The sequence below is a fragment of the Pelodiscus sinensis genome, chromosome 14, assembly GCF_049634645.1.
Source record: "Pelodiscus sinensis isolate JC-2024 chromosome 14, ASM4963464v1, whole genome shotgun sequence".
Taxonomy (NCBI): domain Eukaryota; kingdom Metazoa; phylum Chordata; order Testudines; family Trionychidae; genus Pelodiscus; species Pelodiscus sinensis.
The window spans coordinates 42,971,744-42,989,374 of record NC_134724.1 but is presented as its reverse complement, the minus strand read 5'-3'; the positions used below and the strand labels follow the sequence as shown (position 1 = coordinate 42,989,374).

The following is a 17,631-nucleotide window of genomic DNA, read 5'->3' as shown; positions in this document are numbered from 1 at the left end:
TGCCCCGTCATCGGCCCCGACTGCCGCCTCCAGCTCCATCCCTGGTGGCCGGGGCCCCTTTCCCACCATGACCAGGAGGCACGGCGTTCGCTGCCTCCTGGTCGCCGCCTCGCCCCACATGGAAACATACGTGCGGGCGTTGGCGAGGGTGGTGGGGGCCTCGGCCGTGGTGGCGGCCTCCAAAATGTACGGCAAGGCGGTGTTCTTCCTTGCCTCGGAGGCCGCCACCCAGGAGGCGGTGGAGAGGGGCCTGGCGGTGGGGGGCGTGCACGTGCCCCTCGAACCACTGGAGGACCTGGGCGTACGGGTGGTCCTCACCTCCGTCCCGCCCTTCCTCCCTAATGCCGCCCTACTGCCCTCCCTCTCCACTCTGGGGAAACCTATATCAACAATCAGCCCTCTCCCGTTGGGCTGTAAGGACCCCGCCCTCCACCACGTCCTATCCTTCCGCCGGCAGGTACAGCTTCAGCTGCTGCCGGCGGCGCGTGGCGGGGAGGCGCTCGAGGGGTCCTTCCTGGTGCCCTACCAGGGGGCCCACTATCAGATTCATTACTCCTCGGGGGAGACGCGGTGCTTCCTCTGCCGGGCGATGGGGCACGTCCGGAGGGACTGTCCCTTGGCCCGGTCGGAGGAGGCGTCTGGGCCCCCCGGAGCCCGTAAGGGCACCGGCCCTACCACCACCGGCCCCCCTGGTAGTCCGGGATCCGCGGCCGCCCCTCCTCCAACCGACGGCCCTGCTAGGGAGCCAGAGGCATCCCCCCTGGCGTGCCCGAGCGGGCAGGCGGGCCCCACCTCTATTCGATCAGTCACTGCGGGGCCCGAGGAGGAGAGGGTGGCGCAGTTGCCGCAGGGCGAGGGAGAGGGCCCTCCCTGGGTGGAGGTATCCCCTTTTTTCCCCACCCTTGCCACAACGCTGTCCCCGAACCCCAAAAGTGCCCCCCGGCCTTGCCCTTTCTGACCGGCCCTCCACTTCCACCTCGGAGGGCTGGACGCTCGTCGGGGGCAAGCGCAAAGCCCGCCGGTTGCGGACTCAATCTCCCCCCTCCGATGAGGAGGGCGGGAAGGCCCCCCTCCGTAGGATCCCGAGGGGGGCCGGCGCTGCCGAGAGCGTCCCCGACGAGCATCAGCGGGAGGCGCCGGCCGAGGAAGCCGCGGCGGCGAGGGGGGATGACGATGCCCCCCCCGCGGAGCTTTTCCACGAGGAGGCCTCGGGTGGAGCCCCCCCGGCCCCGGTTCCAACTGAGCCCCCCTCCGTCCCCGCTGAGGTAATTGTTGCCTCGGCGGCCGGAGGGGAAGGCTCCGGGGCCGAGGGGATGGAGCTTAGCTCCATCTTCGAGGAGATCGAGGCCCTGGGTCTGACCCCGCTCACCCAGGGGGAGGACGACCCTCCACCAGCGGGCCTCGGTCTGGGCGGCGACTCTATGGCACCGCCCCCTCCTCTTCCTGATCCCGTGTCCCAGGTGGCTGACCCCGTCCTCACACTCGGGGCGCCCCTGATACTGCCCACTGGCCCGGCCGACTCGAGCGCCGGAACGGATGCCGCCGAGCCCTCAGGGGCAACGGCTGGCGCCGAGCGGCCGGGTCCCGGGGTTGGGGGTGCCCCATCTCCAGCAATTGAGGCGGGGCAGTCATCCCCCTTTCCCGTTGGGGGCCCAGCAGAAAACGCCATCCAGGCCGACGCAAAGGCATTAATACCGACCTCCCTACCTGAGCCCGGCGTCGGCGCGGGCCCCCTTCCTGTTCCCGACCCCCAAGTCCCCACTCGGGAGGCGCCGCAGCTCCGTGGGATGCCACGGGGGACCCCTTCCCAGACCCCGTTCAGGATCCCGATTCCCCCCCCACGTCCCGATCCCCCCCTTACTCCCGCTTCCGCCCTTTACGAACCCATCTGCAGCCCCGAGTCCTCCCCTGTTCCCGATCCCTTTCCTACCCCCACCTCTGCCCCATTCCCTGTCCCCGACCCACTGTCCGGCCCTGAACCTACCCCTCCCCCCGGCCCTGCCGTGGAGGTAACCCCTCCCTTGCCGTCCCCTCCTTTTCCCGTCCTGGTCCCCGTCATGTTGTCCGATCCGTCCCTACCGCCCCCCAAACATCCGCCAGTGCCACCCCCGCGAGGGCCGTCTCGTTCCCGCTAGCTGCGGGCGGCCCTTCGGGGGTCGTTTTTGTATCCCCGGTCCCCAACCCGTTGGGGGCTGCCTTGTTCCCTCCGCCGCCTCCTTCCCTGCCGGGGTCGGGGGCGGGCAGCGCGGTGCCAGCAGTAACGGCGCCGCGTCCGGGATCGGATCCCTGTTTGCCCGTCTCAGTGGCCCGTGAGTCTCTTCCGGGGGCCCGGACGGAGGAGAATCCTGGTTCCCCCTCGGTGCTGAAGGGCGAGCTGCGCCAATTCCTCGCGGATAACCGCGGGGCGAAAGGAAAGGTGCAGCTCGCCCTCCAGCGCTGGGGGGACTTCCACTCCATCCTCCAGGCCACTAGAGCCTTGTTGCAGGAGGGGAGAGGGACCAGTAGGCAGGACGACGCGGCCCACCGTCAGACCCGCAGGTCTCGGGACGCTCTCCTGACCTTCGGGTCGGGGAGCGGTCTGCTGCGGGGCCTGCGTGAGGCCGCCGACTCGCCTGTCCGCGAGGATCTACCCCAGCCCTCACTATGAATTGTACCACCTTTGCAACATTGAATGCCCGGGGCTGTAGGGCGGGTCTCCGCAGGAGCCGGGTGCTCTCCTTCCTTCGGGAGGGGGGGTACTCGGTTTTCCTGCAGGAGACCCACACGACTCCAGCCGTCGAGGCTGGCTGGCGGCTGGAGTGGGGGGACGGGGTGTATTTTAGCCATCTTGGCACTCACTCAGCCGGGGTGGCCACCCTGTTCTCCCCTGCCCTACGGCCCGAGGTGCTGGGGACCGCCGAGGTTGTCCCAGGCCGCCTGCTGCACGTCCGGGCCCGTGTGGAAGGGCGGACATTGAACCTGGTCAACGTCTACGCCCCGAACGCGGGCCCGGACCAGGTCACCTTTTATCGGCAGGCGGCCACCTTCCTCGGCACTCTGGATCCTCGCGAGGGCCTGGTCCTGGGCGGGGACTTCAACACCACCCTCGCTGACTGGGACCGTGTAGGACTCGCGAACTGCCAGGCCACGGCGGACGTCCTCAGGGAGATCGTGGAACATCACTCCCTGGTGGACGTCTGGCGGGACCACCACCCGGACGACAGTACCACCTTTACTTTCGTCCGGGTGGGGAAAACACGGTCGAGCCACTCCCGGTTGGATCGCATTTACCTATCACGATTCCATCTGGCACGAGCCCACTCCTCCAGCGTCCGGCCGGCCCCGTTCACGGACCATCATCTGGTAGCCGTGAAAGTCTCTCTAACTTCGGAGAGGCTGGGGCCGGCCTTTGGCACTTTAATAATAGCTTGCTGGAGGACGTGGGCTTCGTGGCGTCCTTCCGGGAGTTCTGGCGGGCCTGGCGGGGGCCCGCCTTTCCCTTGGCGCGGCGATGGTGGGATGTGGGGAAGGTGCGCGCCCGGCTCTTCTGCCGTGACTACTCCCGGGGCGCCAGCCGGCGAGGGATGCGGCGATAGAGCAGTTGGAACGGGAAGTCTTGAAGCTTGAGAGGCGCCTGGCGTCCGCCCCCGAGGATCCACTCCTCCGCGAGGCATACCGGGGGAAGCGGGAGGAGCTCCGGGCCCTGGAAGATCACAGAGCACGGGGCGCTTTTGTTCGATCTCGCATCCAACTCCTTCGGGAGATGGATCGTGGCTCCTGCTTCTTCTATGCCCTGGAGAAAAGGAGGGGGGCAAAAAAACATGTCACCTGCCTCTTGGCGGAGGACAGCGCCCCCCTCACGGATCCAGCGGAGATGCATGGAAAGGCCAGGGCCTTCTACGCCAGTTTGTTCTCCCCGGATCCGACCGAAGCCGACGCCTGCAGGGCGCTCTGGACCGAGCTCCCGACAGTCAGCGTGGGCGACCAGGACCGGCTGGAGCTGCCTCTCACTCTGGCCAAGTTCTCAGAAGCCCTCTGTCTCATGCCCAACAATAAAACCCCGGGCATGGACGGGCTGACCGTGGAGTTCTACCGCGTGTTCTGGGACGTCCTCAGCCCGGACCTCGTCACCGTCTGGGCCGAGTCCTTGGAGAGCGGGGTCCTCCCTCTGTCATGCAGGCGAGCGGTGCTCGCCTTGTTGCCAAAGAAGGGGGACCTCCGCGACCTACGGAATTGGCGTCCCGTCTCGCTCCTCAGCACGGACTACAAGGTCGTAGCAAAAGCCACCTCGCTGCGACTGCGGTCCGTGCTGGCGGACGTGATCCATCCCGACCAGACCTACACCGTCCCGGGCCGTAGCATTTTTGATAATCTGTATTCGGTCCAGGATCTCTTAGAGCTCGGGCGTAGGGATGGCTTGTCGTTTGCCCTCCTGTCCCTGGACCAGGAGAAGCCATTCGACAGGATGGACCACGGGTATCTCCTGGGCACCCTGCAGGCCTTTGGCTTCGGGCCCTTTTTAATGGGTTTTCTCCAGGTGCTGTACGCCCTTGCAGAGTGTTTAGTCAGGCTCAACTGGACCCTGACCGAGCTGGTCAGTTTCGGGCGGGGAGTACATCGGGAGTGTCCGCTGACGGGCCAGCTATATGCTCTGGCAATCGAGCCCTTCCTCTGTCTCCTCTGTAGGAGGTTGACGGGGTTGGTGGTCCAAGATCCAGAGCTGCGGCTGGACCTGTTGGTGTACGCCAATGATGTGCTCCTCGTGGTCCAGGACCAGGGCGACCTGGCACGGGTGGAAGCCTGCCAAGCTGTCTACTCAGCGGCCTCCTCCCCGGGTCAACTAGATCAAGAATTCTGGCCTGGTGGTTGGGAACTTCCATTTCTGCACATGACAAGCTTAAACCGCACACAGAAAGCAAGCCTGGGATTAAATACAAAGAGCTGAATTTTATAGCAATGCTGAGAATACCCTTCAACTCCAGCATGGGTGGTGAGAGGAGTCCATTACCCCTAACCTTTCAGTCACTCCCATGGAGGAAGTTTGAAGACACTACATCAGAGTATGCCTCCTTTGGTTAGCAGACTAAAGACTTCTAGGAATGTCTTCTGTCTCATTACCATTGGCAGAGCAGGAGGATTAATGAAAGTCCAATTCCAATAAAGCCATTGAAGACTAGGCTGACAGCCAAAATTCCACAGCTTCAAACAGAACAGTGCTTGAGACCTGTCATTGCAAGAGTGCAGCTGAGTTGGAAGTAGAGGAAATAGAGAAACTGACAATACAAATTCAAAGCTCAGGAGCTTAATCCAAAAATCATCGAAGGGGGGACAATCCCTCAAGAAGCCACAAAATAGTTCCCCAAACACTTTGAGCTGGCAACGGAGAAAAGAGCTGGAGAGCGTCAAGAGTTTGAAAAGCAACTTGGAAACTGAAAGAGAGGCTACAAGACAACAACATCAGGCAGCAGGAAGCAGAGCAGGAGAAGGATGAACTTGCCAAACTGAGACAAGAACTGATCTCAAAAGCAAACCTAGTTCACAAATTCCACAGTCTGGACGTAAAGCCAAGTGATCAGCCTCTCTCATGACTTTTTTTGCCTGTCCCCCAACTTCTCAGACCGATTTCAGTGCTGATGTGCACCAACATGTAAAACGTTAACAATTTCATGAAGGCAAATGGCTGAGCTGTGCTATCTCCAGCTGGGGATCACTCGTCACTCAACATGTTCAGACGTTAAAGACTGAGCCAGGTTTTGATAACACACACAAATTAACTCTTTTGCATTATCTAATTATATAAAAGGTGTTTCTCATCAATGATATAGATAATGACATGAAGAGTACACTTACAAAGTTTACAAATGATACCAAGCTGGAAGGGGTTTCAAGTGCTTTGAAAGACAAGGTTAGAATTCAAAATGATCTGGACAAATTGGAGAAATAGATAGAAATGAATCATCAATAAGAACAAATAGCAAGTGCTCCACTTAATCAGCTGCACACATACAAAATGGAAAATGACTGCCTACGAAGGAGTATTGTGGAAAGGGATATGGGGGTCATAGTGCAGTACAAGCTAAAAATGAGTCAATGGTATAACACTGTTGCGAAGAAGTGAACATCATGCCGGGATGAAGTAGGAGAAGTACTGTAAGCAAGACAAGAATTCTTCCAGTCTACTCCATGCTGATTATGCCTCAACTGGAGTATTGTGCATAGTCCCGTCCATGCCCTGGCACTGGATCAACACCCTTAGCCCAGCCCTGGAGGTCCTGGCCAAGCTCCAGAGGATGGCCCTGGAGTTCTTTCATCCAGGACTAAACTGGGTCTCTGCAGATGTTCAGTGTCTTCCCGTGGAGAAGGAGGAGGAAGGTCAGGGCCTGGTCTGCATGCACATTCAACCACAACAGTTTTAGATACATCAGACCGCCACAAATCTCAGGCTTATATAGCATTATGGTATGTTGTGTCTTGTCTGCCTCTTTTCTAATGGTTTTTAAACGTTAACTTTTTGATTGCCACTGCAGAGTCAAAGTTTTCAGAGAATCTGAAAGATTGAGGTGAGAATGTTTCATTTGCAATCTTCCTCTTCCTAGGATACCAAAAAGACCTGAATTAACTTCAAGACTCTGAAGGATGATGATGTGTAGAAAAGTCTCTGAGAGGTAGCCATGTTAGTCCATGACTTGAAAAATGAGTCGTCCTTTGGCACCTTCGAGACCAACAAAAGTATTTATGTAGCATCATGAGCTTTCTAGGGCAGACACCTACTTCTTCACAAGATCATCTCATCTGATGAAGCGGGTTTTTGCCCATGAAAGCTTAAGCCCAAATAAATCTGTTCCTCTTTAGGTATCCCAGGCCCCTTGTTGGTTTTGCTGACACCGCTACCCCTCTGATGTTGGTTCTCTAGCAACCTGGAGAGTCTCCTTAAATGGTGCTAAAGCTCTTGCTTCGTCAGGAGCTTCTCTTAGGGTATCTAGAAGACTTCTCTAAGTAGGGTATCAGCAGGAGAATGCCCAGGAATGCAAATATTAGGCCAAAGTCAAAGCAGAGAGATGCACCATCACTTCCACCAAAAAGGAAGATGATGCACTCACTAAAAAGCAGAAAATGTACAGCAGAGTCCTGCTGGAGGCTGAGTACCCTAGCAAGAGAGAGAAATGGACTCAAGTATTGATCAGCAAAGATCACTCCCAGAGCACTGAACTCTCCCCATCCAGACCCAAAGTTGAACATGACTGTCATGCCAACAATGCTGAAGAGGAAGACTCTCTAGCAAGCTAAAGAGCATAGAGGAGCAGAAACAGGAAAAGATGAAGCAATTTAAGCAAGAGACTGTGGAGCTACACAAAAAGAATGCAGAGTCCCTGAAATATATTATTGCTGGCTAAGGACAACCCGTGAAGAAAATGATTGGTCAGGTAAATCCAGATGACTTCCATGTCTGCACATGACAAGCTTAAACCGCACACAGAAAGCAAGCCTGGGATTAAATACAAAGAGCTGAATTTTATAGCAATGCTGAGAATACCCTTCAACTCCAGCATGGGTGGTGAGAGGGGTCCATTACCCCTAACCTTTCCAGTCACTCCCATGGAGGAAGTTTGAAGACACTACATCAGAGTATGCCTCCTTTGGTTAGCAGACTAAAGACTTCTAGAAATGTCTTCTGTCTCATTACCATTGGCAGAGCAGGAGGACTAATGAAAGTCCAATTCCAATAAAGCCATTGAAGACCAGGCTGACACAGCCAAAATTCCACAGCTTCAAACAAAACAGTGCTTGAGACCTGTCATTGCAAGAGTGCAGCTGAGTTGGAAGTAGAGGAAATAGAGAAACTGACAATACAAATTCAAAGCTCAGGAGCTTCATCCAAAAATCATCGAAGGGGGGACAATCCCTCATGAAGCCACAAAATAGTTCCCCAAACACTTTGAGCTGGCAACGGAGAAAAGAGCTGAAGAGCATCAAGAGTTTGAAAAGCAACTTGGAAACGGAAAGAGAGGCTACAAGACAACATCAGGCAGCAGGAAGCAGAGCAGGAGAAGGATGAACTTGCCAAACTGAGACAAGAACTGATCTCAAAAGCAAACCAAGTTCACAAGTTCCACAGTCTGGACGTAAAGCCAAGTGATCAGCCTCTCATGACTTTTTGCCTGTCCCCCAACTTCTCAGACCGATTTCAGTGCTGATGTGCACCAACATGTAAAACGTTAACAATTTCATGAAGGCAAATGGCTGAGCTGTGCTATCTCCAGCTGGGGATCACTCGTCACTCAACATGTTCAGATGTTAAAGACTGAGCCAGGTTTTGATAACACACAAATTAACTATTTTGCATTATCTAATTATATAGAAGGTGTTCTCATCAATGATATAGATAATGACATGAAGAGTACACTTACAAAGTTTACAAATGATACCAAGCTGGAAGGGGTTTCAAGTGCTTTGAAAGACAAGGTTAGAATTCAAAATGATCTGGACAAATTGGAGAAATAGATAGAAATGAATAGTCAATAAGAACAAATAGCAAGTGCTCCACGTAGTCAGCTGCACACATACAAAATGGAAAATGACTGCCTACAAAGGAGTATTGTGGAAAGGGATATGGGGGTTATAGTGCAGTACAAGCTAAAAATGAGTCAATGGTATAACACTGTTGCGAGGAAGTGAACATCATGCTGGGATGAAGTAGGAGAAGTACTGTAAGCAAGACAGTGATAGAGATGTAGCCGTGTTAGTCTGGTGTAGCTGAAACAAAATACAGGACTACCAGTCTACTCCATGCTGATTATGCCTCAACTGGAGTATTGTGCTCTGTTCTGAGTGCCACATTTCAGGAAAGATGTGGACAAATTGGAGAATGTCCAGAGAAGAGCAACAAAAATGATTAAAGGTCTAGAAAAAATGACGTATGAGGGAAGATTTAAAAAATTAAGTTTGTTTTGCCTGGAAAGGAGAAGACAGAGGGGACATAATAGCAGTTTTCAAGTATATAAAAAAGTGGTTACCAGGAGGCGGGAGAAGAATTATTCTTCTTAACCTCTTATGGTAGGACAAGAAGCAGTGGGCTTAAATTGCAGCAGGGGCAATTTAAGTTAGATATTAGGGAAAGCTGCCTGTCAGAGTAGTTAAACACTGGAATACATTGTGCAGGAAAGTTGTAGAATCCCCATTACTGGAGATTTTCAAGATCAGGTTAGACACTCACCTATCAGGGATAATATTGCTAATACTTAGTCCTGCCATGAGTGCAAGGGACGGGACTAGATGACCTCCTGAGGTCCCTTCTAGTTCTGTGAAATCTGTGAAAATTAAGGGTTTATAGATACAGTGAAGAGAATTAGATTTTTAAGAGCGTGGTAGACTGCTGCTACTTCCCTGCCTATCATATCCGCAGAAACACTGGCTTAAGATGTACAAACAGCTTTAAACTCACTCTGGTCTTAAATAGGTCACCTTCTATGCATTTCTGCATAAATATATGTTGGCACATGGCTATATATGAATTACTAGAAACCTCTGTTAGTTTACATTACTGACCATTGGGTGCTATACTTTATTAGTATTATATGGGTTACTACCATGCTACTACTTATTTTACTATTATTTATTTCAGGTCACTGGTACTTTTTTATTGTCTCTAAATTGCTCAGCACTTTCCAGCATTCACTGAAAATCCTTTAGTCCTAAATGCATTTTTAATTCTCCTCCTTGTGCTCTAACCTGTAAACAGAATCTAGAAACACAGCAGATGAGAGAAAAAGGGAGAAAAGCCAGCAGCAAACCACATGCCTTTTAAAGCTAGAGGCTTGTGCCCTGCACTGAGCGTTTTAATTATCTTGCTAAGTTAGTGACCCCATTGTATGATCCTTTCCTTGAAAATGGGGAGGCATTTAGTTGGTTCCTTTCTTGAGAGCATTGCCTCTTTTGAACATGAGATGCTGAGCAAGTTTATGAACAGGGCTGCTGTTTTATTTACTCTCAATTAATCATGCTCAACTGTAAACAAAGTGTCTGTTTTAGTTCTGCTGACAATTATCCACTTGTCAACATCTCCCTCAAGTATTTTCAGCATCTGGCAACTGCACAAAACCGCTACATCAAAATGAACATTTTGTCTCAATAAAAAGATCACCATGTGGCAGGTTTTCATTCGTTTTCTTGCCCATCAGCACTCAAGATATATTGTAACTAATACAGCCAGGGCTCCTTGTCTAGAGCATTTATCCACAGACATGGGAAAAGGTCTTGTGGACTTTAGAGGAAGGCTTTTTTTTTTTTCCTTGTGGTGCTGTGGTATAGTCTGACTCAATTGGGGGGGGGGGGGGAGAAGTGCAGTGGGGCAGGAGGTAAGATAGGTGAAGGTGGAGATAGGAGGAAGGCCTTATTTCTGCTGTCGTCAATCACTAGCAATTATGCAGGAAGATGGAATATTTTAACATCTCTGTTTAGGTGCCCTGTATAAACTTACAGCAATGGGTTTCATACAAGGGACTTTTATTTCTTACTCAGGCAGACCTGCGATTGATTTCACAAGGTTTGCCTGAGTAAAGGAGGAAGAGTAGCATCAATTACTTCCTTTCTATTGGGACATTTACTTCACCTCTTTTCCCCCCTCCCAACCCCTACACTCTACCAGTAAGATTCTACTCCCTTCCAAATGCACTAGGACAAGCTTTCCTTTCCTTATTTTCATGGGCTGGGGTTGTTTCAGTCCTCAGTGCTTCCTTGCTGGTTTAAATTCACCCAAACCAATCCTGTCAAACAAAAATCATGATTCCAGCTAGCTCAAAACTTGACTTGCATTTTTCATATATACCCCCCCATATGTATGTTCCCAAAATCGCCATAAGACAGCAAAAAACGGAAATCAAAATCAGCTGGTGACATTCCATAAAGACTACTGACATCTGTCATTCTGTTACTATTCAAAACATTGTACTCTACTTGTATTTTCATAAATTGTCTTAGATTGTCAACTCTTTAGCTTGAGGACTGAGTCTGTCTCTGAATTTCTAGTGTGCCTAGCCTATGTTACTACACTGTGCTATTAACAGATAAATAATATAATAAAATCATAACCTAAATAAGGTTACTTTTTAAATGGTTAATCATAAAACTTAATCCTGCTGCCACAGAAACCAAAGGCCAACAACAGGGGTTTTCTCCCTTAAGACAAAAGAAGATGGGCTAAAACCAGAAGACAGCAGCTTTGACATGGAGCATTGAAAATGAAAGTCCCTTCATTCCAGTAGCACAGTATTGTGTTAGCAAAATAGGTTGTATTATGAAATCTTCTCTTGTGAAACATGCAGATATCTGTACTGAAGGTTCATTTTCTTTTCCCTTTCAATATCTTTAAACTGACAATATGTAAATAAAATAAAAACCTCCCATGACCACTTTTCCCAGAGTAGATTGCAATTTTATGTCAAGAATTTTCAGCTACACAACAATTAAGTTAATTGTTTTTTTCCCCCCTCTGACTTGGAGACAAAGGTGTGTGTGTGTGTGTGTGTGTGTGTGTGTGTGTAAAAATACATAAGGCTGACTAGTCTCCACAGCTCTCCTTTCCCAAATGCCTGGGCTTGAAATACTTCAAAATAAGAACAAAACAAAATAAAACACTGTTCATTGGGAGGTGGGGGAGGGGATGACTTATGTGAATAGATTATACAAGCAGGTGCAGATATTCTTAGCATTTGAAAAAAATCAGGGGCAGGTTTACAAAGATTTTTCCCTGACAAAAGCTAATCAATCTTAAGATGTGTAATTGATTTTAATGAAGTAGTTCTTTTTTTCTTCTTGCATTAATGATTGCCTGGAGTCAATAGCAAAATCTGCGCACCCACAGCATTTCTAGACAGTTTTACTTGGCTGTGCCTGGTTACTACCCCACTGAGATACAAGTGGGCACCAAAAGGGCATCAGATTAGTCCTGCTCAATCTTTCAAAGGGCCAGAGGTGAGACATTTTCTATTGTCAACACCTCCCTCTTTAACCTTCTAATTTATGCACAATTAATTGAGATATCTTTTATACTTGATGTGTTGTAAAATTAATGCCTAATTTATGTAATTAGTCAATTAACCATAATTCTAACATATGGTTCCAAATGCCCAGAAGGTGTTCTTGTTTCCCAGGTACTTATTTTGATGTCACGAAATGAAGCTAATTAATTTTACATGCATATTAATTTAGGATCTATTTAGCAGCTCCCTTTGTGAAAGCAGATTTAATATTTGTCTTTCTAACCTTTTTGGGCAAATTCTGCACTGGATGTTGAAATGAAGGTGACTTTTAAACACATCTCCTCCTTTCCTCTCTGGAGTGTCTAGTGGCACTGGGTCGTTCCCTCTTGTGTGAAGATCCATGGGGCTGATTAGCTATAGCTTTCTGTGCATCTTTGTCTGTCGGATGATCCGGCTATTGAATTTAAATCCGATGAATATTTAATATTAAACATTTCTAAGGGATTTTTGTTTGTTTTTTCTAAAGCACAATATCCCACGGACATTTAAAAAAATAGTTGTTCTTAATACAATGATCCTTGGAAAAATTAAAAAGTGTTGCCTAATCAAACAAGGAGTGCAGTCTTGCAAACCTGAGACTGCTATCTGTGTCTTTTGATCAGCAATAGTATTTTATTTTACCTGAGACCGCTTGAGAAAAAGGACCGCTACTAGAGCGAGTCCCCCTTGACTTGTCTTTAAAGGAATAATTTTGTCTCCACATCTTCCAGAAACATCTGGTTTTATTTTGCCCAGCAACTTTGGAAAACAAGAGACAATTTATCTTGGTCCACTTGCTACAGAGATTAACGGGTTAATCGGATGGGGCTGGGGAGTGGTGTCCCTCTAGCTGTTAAAGTGTTATAAAAAGACTTCAAGGGGGTGAGTCACTGTAGCCAATATTTCCAATTCACGGTAACTCCCCCCCCCCCCCCCCTTTACAGAAAACAGACGTGTCTACTATAGTGTTGCAAAGTGGCGTGCAAATGTAATACACTGCCCAGGACGTAAACTCGCTTTCTCCTGCATAGAGAAGTATTTATGAAAGGTAGCGCTAGGTAAGTAGACTCAAGTACTGTGTTGATAAATTCCTCCCTGGCCGTGGTAAATTACTTTCTTACCGGGTGGCAGGGCAGTACAGAAGTTTGCTTTGCCAAGAGGTCTACACAAGTGCTGCGGTGTCATAAAACTTTTATCCCTCTTTCTGGACAAATTAATGAGCAATTTAATTAATAAAATCAGAGGGTAGTATAAGTGCGATGGTAATGAAGTTAAATGAGTGCACAATAAAATATTCACTAATCCAGCACATTGGCAAATGCCCCTTTAATTCTGCTTAGCACTAAAAGGGGTTTGAGCATCATAATGAGATTCCTCTGTCTGCTAATTAATTGACACCCTCCTGAATATTCATATGTGCTAGCACCAATACGTTCCTAATTGCACCGTGGAATGGATCTCAGAGGAAAGTAAATCGCCATAGACTTAATTAAAATAATGTATGCCAGATCTAGCACGCTGAAAATGAGACATTTGCCATCAAGCGGTGTAAGAAAGTGGCACCTAGTTTGTAGAGCGAGTGTGTGTGTGTGGGGGGGGGGGGGGAGGGGAGTTGATCCCTCCCAGGGTGAATTAAGGGGGGGGGGAGAAGGGCTCAGACTTTCAGCAGTAGGAGCGAGGAGCAAATGAACGTCCAGTCTCCAGCTCGGGGTGTCAGTAAGTAGCCTCCAGCGAAGCGCAGGGTTGCATCCGATGCACAGGAAAACCAAGCTCCCCAGTTCAAAGCACTAGAAGCCGGCTTGACATGCCCGGGTGCAAGAAATCTGGTCAGGGATGCCCTCTACAGAGGTATGGAGGGAAAGTCGTTTGTCTGAAACGCACAGAGCGAGCAGCCGCCTCTGCAAACTTTTTCCTGGAGGGAGAAGCAAGCGGGTGTCTTTGACAATCGGGCTCGGAATTGTTCTTTGCATCTCCAGACTGATGCCGAGAGCTGAGCTGGTGTCGTTCGATTGTTCGGGTGTTTAAACCCTGGCAAGTTCTTATGGCGAAATTAGGGGTGCGCCTGGCTCCCAGCAGTTCGGAACCCCGCCCCACTCAGGTTCGCCTCTGACTCGTGTGGTTCCCTTATAACATTTCTGCGGGGCTGCAGCGGGGGCGTTTTTACCCACGATGTGTCCAGCTGTCTCCACCGCGACTGCAAATCGTATTTAAAGCACATTCATGCGTTTATCCCTTTCCCACCCAGCCAGGAAACTGAAAAGAAAGCTGGTTTCTCGCAAAACACCACAGGTTAGAAACTAAAAAGAGTTTATTTGAAGACATACAAATGCATATTTATTATACACATGTAGGCATTAACAATGTAAATGACACCGCCAGCACTTGCTGGTTGTTTATTCATTAGATCTTTAGAAAATCTACATAGCCTCCAGATAGCTGGATGATAATGCGAAATACACAAGCCGTTTACACAGCTAGCTGGGTAGAGCTCTGCGCTTCGGGACAAGGTGTCATCAACAGGTCTGAGGGACCCAAGGAGGAAAGAAAAAGTCACACATGGGTACGTAATCCCTCTAACCTCCTAGAAGAGGAGCTGGTGTGGTCTAGTTAAGGACGGACGGAGCGGGTTCGCTTCCTCCTTTCTGTGTCGTGTTTCATCTGCTTTGAGGAGGCAGAAAATGTTCGTGCCAGTTCAAATCATGGCAATCTAAAATGCACAACCCCCGTTCACAAAAGGTTTCCTAGGGCATGGCCCGAGAGATGAGTGTTTAGCAGGAATTTATGTCCTGCAAAAATTACATACGGTAAAGTGTGTGTGTGTGTGTGTGTGTGTGTGTGTGTACACACAGAGCAGACATCCCATCAGAGCACAAACACACACGCAGAATGTCTTTTATCCCGTATAAACCCTTAATTCTCCCCCAAAACCACGCTCCTATTAAGACTTTTCTCTTTAGCCGATTAAACGCGTTGCGACGCCACTAGCGCTAGCAAACCAGAGGGAAACAAACTCGCTGCGGGGAAACCTTTTATCAAGTCGGGTCCAAAGAACTGCCCCCAATGAAATATTTAAACGGCGACTCTGGTTTCCCCCCGAACTACTGAGGGGTGCCGGAGAGCCCGGAGTGTTGCTAGTGCTCCTGGCGTGCCAGGGAACGGGTCGGTGGTGCGCAGGGTTTGCCAACTCGTTACAACCGCGGTACGTGTGCTAGTCCCTGAAAATCCAGCCGAGTGGCGGGTGTGTGTTTGCGGAAGGCAGGACAGAAGTGTATTCAGACTCTCTTATGCGGAACATAAGCCTAGTGCCGAGCGGGTCGATCCTTCCTCCTAGACACTCGTTGCCTTGAACTGTTGCTTATTAAAGGGCTTCGGAGTTAGGAAAATGTAACAAGACTCTCTCCATCCCTCTGCACACGCCGCCCCTGCTTTCTGGGCTCTCCTTCCAAGTCTGTCAGGTCTTATTGTTCAGAGACCTCGCCCTGCCATTGCTCTGCTAACCAATGACAGTCCCGGCTTTTCCTTTTCGTTCCAGGGAATCAGCCCTGGCTTCCCAAGCCTGCTACTTCTCTGGGAAAAAACACCGTGGCCAAAGTTTCGCACGCGACCTACTTAACAGTAAACTGTACGGTGGTGTTTTTCATGGGAACGATCTCCGGGGTTCTGCCGGAGAGATGAATATTCTGCTTCAAGGAAACAGAAGTAGGAGCCATTCGTGTTTGGCTGGGAGTTAGGGATCGCTCAGGGATTCCCTCCTCCCCCTCCTTTCTTGCCAGCTTTGTGGGTGGCAGCCCAGTAGGGTAGGGGGCGGAGGTTGGAAGAGCAATGCTGGGAGAGAAAAGGAAAGCTAAGAACACAAGACACAAGCACACACAAAAATCGAACTGTTTTAACCTTCCCAAGAACACGCCGAATTATTCTATCTGCAAGCTAAAGTTACCATTTAAAAACTTGCTCGCGCTATTAGGAAAAACTATGCACCAAGTTCTGACCCTAATTAAACCGTATCTCGTTAAAGTCGCCATACAATGGGGGGTGGGGGGGAGACCCTTTTCCACTAAAGTTTGCGTTAGTGCGAATTCCTTAAACGATCTTCCCCTTTGTTTTTAAAGAATTCTGACATGAATTCCATCACCCCTGTGGATTTTGCAATTCGAAATCACAATTGCAAACAACAAATATTATTTGACCTCCGTATACAATTAAAAAACCTTCAAGTCATTCAGTTATCAGAAATTCCAAATCAAAGACAGAGAAGGCGTTTAAATTTGCTTAAGTGTTTTGCTACTACTGTTCTAAGGGTGTGGAGTCTTAATTGTCTTCTGCTTTATCTACAAGACCTCAGATCAAGAACAGGTGGTGGGGGACATTTCCAGCTAAACAAATAGGGTTTGCTTTTTGAAAAAATTCTGAAGATAAAAAAAGTGATGAAGAATATTGATTTGGAAAGTAAGGTTTCTTCCTCTAAAAAGAAAAAAAAAGAAAAGAAAATCACGTTTGCTCCACCCAGCTATTAAACAACACACAATACCTTTTTCTGGGTGGTACTGCACAGAAGTTGATTCAGTTTTGACAATGTTGTTTAGCTATCATTTGCTATTTTGAATGAATGGGAGCAATCCCCTTTTTTACAACATTTGTTTCCTATTATGGAGAGGTGCAGCAGTTGAGGGCAGACATGTGAAAGTGGCTGTTTGATTCTCTTTTTCATCCCCCTGACCCTGCCTTTGTCCCTCCTCACCCTGGGAATGTCACGCCTCACTACTTCACTTTGAGATGCTCTAGAAAGTGGCTTTGTTATTCCCTTTTAGACATACACGAAATTGTTCTCATTCCCCCTGCTGTAAAAGATACTTCAAATTGGGACTCGGTTCACAAGTGCAATGCAATTTGGCTTAGCTCAACCTTTGTTCTGCTTGTACAAATGACCAAACAGTGCACACATTATACAGTTGATCTACTGCTGCCTTAACACCAGAGTTAGGGGCTGGGAGAAAAGCAAGTTAATCCCCTCAAAACTAAGGTGGCATTTTCAATATTTCCTACCCTGTGAAAAAGCGGGGTGGAGGCGGCCTGAAAAACGGGGGAAGTGCCCAACCCCTAAGTTTGCCAGGCCGACGTGCGCATCGCTTGCGGAATGCGGTGTCCCAGTCCAGCCCCGCGTGCGCGCAGGCCAGCTGTGCTACGGTTTTCGAGCGTCTAAACTCAACTCGAAGCCTCAGTAACAAACAGGTATTTAGCAAAACAATCGGGAAGAAGCAAGGAAGCGGGAAGCCCCAGGATTGTAAAGCAAAGCGGCCCCCTCTCTCCCCTCCCAGCAGGCAGACTGCAGAGCCGGCTAAGTGACAAGACTCTTACAGCCTAGCGGCCCGACGCCTTGGTGAGCAAGGGCGCTTCATCGCTTTCTCCGAGTCCCTGGGTTCGGAACCGGGCCCCTTAAAACACTAGGATAACCAGCCCGGCACGTTAAGCGGGCTGCTTCATACAAATCCCCCTGGGCCATCCAATGTATCCCGAGCTCCCAGTTTTGTAGCTTGGAATGTTCATTTTAACACAGCAGGTGTGGGAGGGGAGTCCTGCTTTCCAGGAGTGTGGGTCAACTGGAGCAGGATCGGGGCCCTGGTTGTGTGTGGCTGGG

General features: G+C 49.8%; 1 pseudogene; it reads left to right on the top strand.

Moving 5' to 3' along the window:
• Nucleotides 1–6,984: 6,984 nt before the first annotated feature.
• LOC142818363 (targeting protein for Xklp2-B pseudogene) lies at nucleotides 6,985–8,151 on the top strand (annotated as a pseudogene).
• The last annotated feature ends 9,480 nt before the right edge of the window (nucleotides 8,152–17,631 follow it).